Below are 5,750 nucleotides of genomic sequence, written 5' to 3'. Positions count from 1 at the left end.
TGTGTGTGTGTGTGTGTGTGTCTGTGTGTGTGTGTGTGTGTGTGTGTGGAGGGGGTGGAGTCGGGCCTGATGGGGGACAGCCTGGAATGGAGGATTATGCCAGGCCCGGGGGCCTGTGGGGTATATGAGGAGATGGAGACCCAGGTGGAATGTGGCCGGAAGGTGACACCTCCCACCCCAGGATGCCAATCTGATGGGTCCCCCTGCTCAGACACAGGCACCGCCAGGCAAGAACCCCACCTCCCCCTGGGGACTGGAACCCCTGTTGCTAGACCCTTTTGGGGTTGAAGATGCCTACATCCTGCCCACATGAGCTTTAGCTTGGGCTTTGGCATGAAGTATATAATCAAAGCATGTAGGTGTTCTTAACAACAGCCCTTTCCAGTCATGGGTGTTTACTGTGTGCTAGGCACTGTGCTAAGTGTACTACACCCATTACCACATTTATGCCTAACAAGCATCCCGTGGCACAGGTAATAATAACTTCTCCATTTTACGGATGAGGAAACAGGCCGAGGGAGATTCAGTGGCCAGCTCAAGGTCAAGCTAGGAAATGATAGAGCCAGAATTCAAACCAGGAACACTTGTTTCCAGAACCTGTGCACTACTGGCCAATGCCCACCCCCCATCCCCTTCCTTCCCAACCCTAGGGCTTACGACATTCTGGACTCAGATTTGTGTTGGGGTTCATTCTCAAGCCAGCAGCCACATTTTGGGAGGTGGCCGGTTGGGGTCTGTTCATTCAGGAGCTGAAAGAGCTTTTTTGCTACGCAAAGGTGAGTGATGGTAAGTGTGTGCGTGTGCTCTTGTGTGCATTTGAGGATGTTAAGTGTTCAGGACCCTGAATTTCGGTGTTTTGGAACCAGAAAGGACATATTCAACAGGCAAGGGCAGGAGCAGGTTTGGGGTGTGGCTGAAGAGGGAGCTCTGACTACCCAAACCCCCCATCTTCCTGGGTGGGCAAAGCCTGGAGGTGGGGCCCTCAGAGCATCTCCACTGTACAGATGGGGAGACTGAGGCCCGAAGAACAGCCACTTGCTCAAACTCACACAGCTGTGCCAGGCTAGGACTCAGGTCTTTCTCCATTTCCCTGGCCAGAGATTTCTGCCTGGTGTCCAAGACACCTCCCCAGTAGTAGCCACAGGAATCCAAGGCGAGTGGACACGCCAACAGGGGCTGGGTCAGAGCTGGTAGAGGGCGGCCCTAGGCCTAGGTACACATAGCTCCAGTCCAGGCACAAAGTGGGGAGGGTCCACCAGATCTGGCTGAGGCTTATCTCTCTCCCCACCTTCCTGGAAGGTCCCTGGGAAAAGACCCCCACTCAGGAATCACCTGTTCTATGCCAAACATTGCACACAACATCACCATGGTCCACTGGGTGGTACTATTGCTCTCCCCACTTTACAGAAGAGAAAGTTGAGGCGCTGAGAGTAATGGGTTTTCATTTATTCACTGCTGTCCTTGTGGACAGCTCAAATTCTAGCCAGGGGAGACAGTAATAAAGAGATAAGCTAAAACATGGTAATGTCAGAGAGTGATGAGTCCTCCGAGAAAAACAGAGAAGGGGCACAGGGAGCGCGTGTAATCTCTAAATGAGGGTGCCCCCAAAAGGCCTTCCTGAAGGTGATGTTTGATTTGCCTAAAGTCGCATAGTTAGTAAAAGAGTTGAGCTGAGATTTGAACCCAGGTCCATTTGACTCCAAATCTGTTTCTTTCCTAGGGGAGAAGCAGCTCAGAAACAGCAAGCAAGGAAACCAGGGCAGGGAGCTCTGTCCCCAGGCTAGGGAAAATATGGGGCTCTCCAGGCTACCCCTAGACCTTTGGGAGGGGCGGTGTAGGAAGAGGCCTCCTTGCTGCCTCCGCCTCACTCCCAAGGAGCACCCACCAAGGACCAGGAGAGGGGCCAGGTGCCTCTCCTGCCCTGGGTGGGCTTGGCCCTTTGCTTCCCCATCCTAGCTTCTGGCTCCAGGGCCCAGCAGGGCCGAATGCTGGCCAGCCTCATGTCTGTGAGGGCCTGTGATGGACCCTCACAGACCCTCACAGACAGTCCTCCTCTGTCTGTCTGGGTGTGGCTGTGTGGTGGATCTGAGACATTTCTGGGAGCCTGTATCTGCGGTCTCTGCCTTGGGTCCTGGGCCCACCCTGAGGGTGTCTGAATCTGTCCCTGGGTTGGGGCCTCTGTGCGTGGTGGGGCTAGCTGGCTTCTCCCTGCTCCCGGGATTCTTCAGATACACCTCAGGTCTTCCCTGTGCTCCCCGCTCTGTGTTTCCTCCAGGAAGCCTCCTTGGCTAAGCCCTCCTGTGGCTGTGAAGATGCGGTTTATACAACATACCTTGCTACGCTTCTCCTTAGTAAATATTCATAGAGAAGTCTTGCCTTCCTCGTTGGAAAGGAGGCCCCTAAAGGCTGTGTCCCCTCTCCAACTGAGGGTCCCAGGCCTCTATGTCTCTTTCAGCCTCAGACTCATCTGGTGCTCAGCCTGGGGCTGCTCAGCACCACATGCCTGTGTGTGTGCGCGTGCGTGCCTGTGTGTGTGTTTTTTTGGGGGGAGTAGTCAAGCCTTCCAGCCTCTCTGGCTTTGCCAGTTGTCCAACCCCTTGCCTGACCCCACCCAGTTGCAGAGGCCTGGGAGGGTGAGCTGGGCAGTGGGGGCTCCCTGGCTTTGGGGAGGCAAAGGCTGGGGCACAGATCCCCGCCTCTCTGCCGGGGTAGGCCTTGGGGTGGGGGTGGGGCCCATCTCTCCTCCGCTCCTTACCAGGTCCTGTGTAGAGGAGGGGGCAGCCCCCGCCAGGGCCATGACCGCCTTTCCCTGCAATAAGTGAGGAGACAGCAGCTATTAATATAAGATGAGTTCACGGGCTCACAGCTTCTGCAGGCTGGAAAACAGGCTCCCGGGGCCGGGGGCTACGGCAAGTCTCATCTGTCAGATTCTCTCCTGGAGCCTGGAGCCCGTCAGCCCCGCATCCCCCAGCTCCCTACATGCTGAGACCTGGGCGCACACAGGCACGTGCACACAGGCACACACGTGGGGGTCCAGGTCTGTGGCTGTTCAGAGAACACACACACATGCACACATATCCAGACACGCACGTATACCCAGATGTATCTGCATACTGGTACGCACACCTGTGCACAGATATATCATGGTACACATGTACACAGACCATGTCAACTTCATGTGCACATGTTCGCATGCAGAAGCACATACTTAAATGTATGCAATGCCCTTGCACACACATGTATACACACACACTTACCCTCATATATACGTGTGTGCACACAGGTCCAGACATGCTTGCATACCCAGACCCATCTGCATACCACTGCACACCCACATATACACAGGCACAAAACTGCACACGTGCATACAGATGGCATCCATAATCACGTCCATACATTTGCATACAGGACTACATTCAAGAACTTGAATGCACATACATGTCTTTTGCACACAGTCACACAGGCTCCTCACTGTGAGTGCTCAGCAACCATGAATTCACAGGCAGACCCTTGGTTTCCAGCACCATCCGGCTGGCTCAGCCTCCCCTCCCCCAGCCTCATGACAGGCAGCTCATGCTCCTGCCAACCCCGATGCCCGCCTTTGGCTTCCCGCCCCCCGGGGGTCCCCAGATCCCTGATTAACCCCCTCACTAATTGGCCACCAGCCCCTTGACTTTGCTGCAGGCCTTCTCGGGAGCTGGGAGCGAGAGGCTGCAAATTGGCCAAGCAGGATGGGTCTGGGGAATAGAGTGCGAGGCGGGGGGTGGGGGGGTGCTATGAGCTCAGGGCCTGGCTGGAGCCAGGCAGGGCACCCCCTATACCAGGGCTGGGGGGGCACTGGTATTGTATTCTCATGGGAGGGCACTCTAGGATTCATGTGTACCCAGTCACCTGAGCTTTCCCTGAATGCACTTTTACACACACTTACCAGTCATGTGGGTGGACATGCCCCACCCCACTTCTCCACACAAATGCATGTGAACATTTGCACACACCCAAGTACACTCATGAACAAACCCAACAAGCATACAAGCAAAATCTTGCCTGTTCATAAATTCACCCGCCAGATACGCAAAGACCATTTATGTACATACATCCAAACATACTTCACCTAAACACACAAATGTATCACATGTATACAGGGCTGCAAACACATAAATTTACATGTTACACATGTCTATGAATGTACACCTAAGTATACCTGTAGGCATGCAAGAACATACATCCACGTGTGTGTGCACACCCGTGGAGTCCAGGCATGCACGCACACCACTCCGGTGTGTGCCTACCTTGATGAACTAGCAAGTAGCCACAGAATAGGGAGAACCCCCATAGCCAGCCACTGGCTTTGCAGAGGAATAGGGAGCTTGAGGTTCCTGCAGTCTACAGGCAGGGGTGGGGAGTGGTGGAACTCAACTAATGCCTAAGCCTGGTACTTCCTCTGGGTTCTCCTCAGCCTTCAGGGCAGAGGTTCTGGCTTTTGCTTCTGTAGTTCCTGTCTCCTTGGCTCTGGACCCAAGCCCATAGGGTGTTCTACTTTCTTGTAGGCAGCCTGGGGCATTGGAAAGAAGAGGGTTTCTATTTCCATGCTTGCTGTCAACTTGCTGTGTGACTTCAGACAAGTTGCTGTATCTCTCTGTGCTTCTGTTTCCTCAACTATAAAATAGGAATAAAAAACTTTTAAAGTGTTGGTAATCCTTCCAGAACTGGCCTGAGGAGTCCATGGGGTCATGTTTATGGATGTGCTTTACTCAGGAACACGTCTGGGAGAGGTTAGTTTCCAAGATAGTAAGATACCGGGGGGGCCAGGGGTGGGGGCAGCATACATCATCCTGGTAAACCCCACATTGAATAGTGGAAGAAGCTGAGGCCCAGAGAGGGAGCAGCAAAGTGGGAGCTAGAAGAGCTAACCTCTGACTTCTCAGCCAGGAAATCTACTCCTCTTTAAATATGTAAGCAGGTGTGTGCACAGTTCCCCAGGTAAGAGTGGAGATGGCTGCCTGCTGTGGTGGGAAGGTGTCTCTGCAGGACTCCTGCCACCATGGTACTGACAATTCTACCATGAAGAGATTCTTTTCGTTGTGAAAGGCTTATTTTTTGTCTTCCAGCTTCAGACACCCCACTAGACACCTCTTCTCCTGGGGCTAAGGCTGGCTTTGGGGAGCACCTGAAACAGCTCCTAGCCTCATGATCTGGGAGGGAACTAGCTGACAACCACTCCAGAGCAGAACTTACAGGAAGTGGTGCCAGGTTGCCCTGGCCACTGGGTGACCAGGAGGGGGCAGTGAGGAACTGGCGGAGGCAGCACGAAGGGAGGGGTGGCTCCTGAGGACTTTGTGTGAGGTCTGCTTGCACCTATGTGTGTTCCTGTTAACTGTGTGCTGATCTGTGCCCTTGTTTGCACAAGAATAGGACTCTGTGTGCAGTGTGTGCACATCTCCGTGTGTACCCACGTCCGAGTGTGCATAGATGCACCCATCTGAACAGGTGTGTGCACATACTGAAGACATGTCTGACGGAAGACCCAGCCCATACCTAGGGAACTCACTTTGTTCCAGGCAGTTGAGGGCACAGGGTACTTCTAACTCTAAAGGTCTAGGATAGGGCTTCCCTGGTGGTGCAGTGGTTGAGAGTCGGCCTGCCGATTCAGGGGACACAGGTTCGTGCCCCGGTCCGGGAGGATCCCACATGCCGCGGAGCGGCTGGGCCCGTGAGCCATGGCCGCTGAGCCTGCGCGTCCGGATCCTGTG

The sequence above is a fragment of the Physeter macrocephalus genome, unplaced genomic scaffold (assembly GCF_002837175.3).
Source record: "Physeter macrocephalus isolate SW-GA unplaced genomic scaffold, ASM283717v5 random_221, whole genome shotgun sequence".
NCBI classification, from domain to species: Eukaryota; Metazoa; Chordata; class Mammalia; order Artiodactyla; family Physeteridae; genus Physeter; species Physeter macrocephalus.
Note: the sequence above shows the minus strand (reverse complement) of the source record.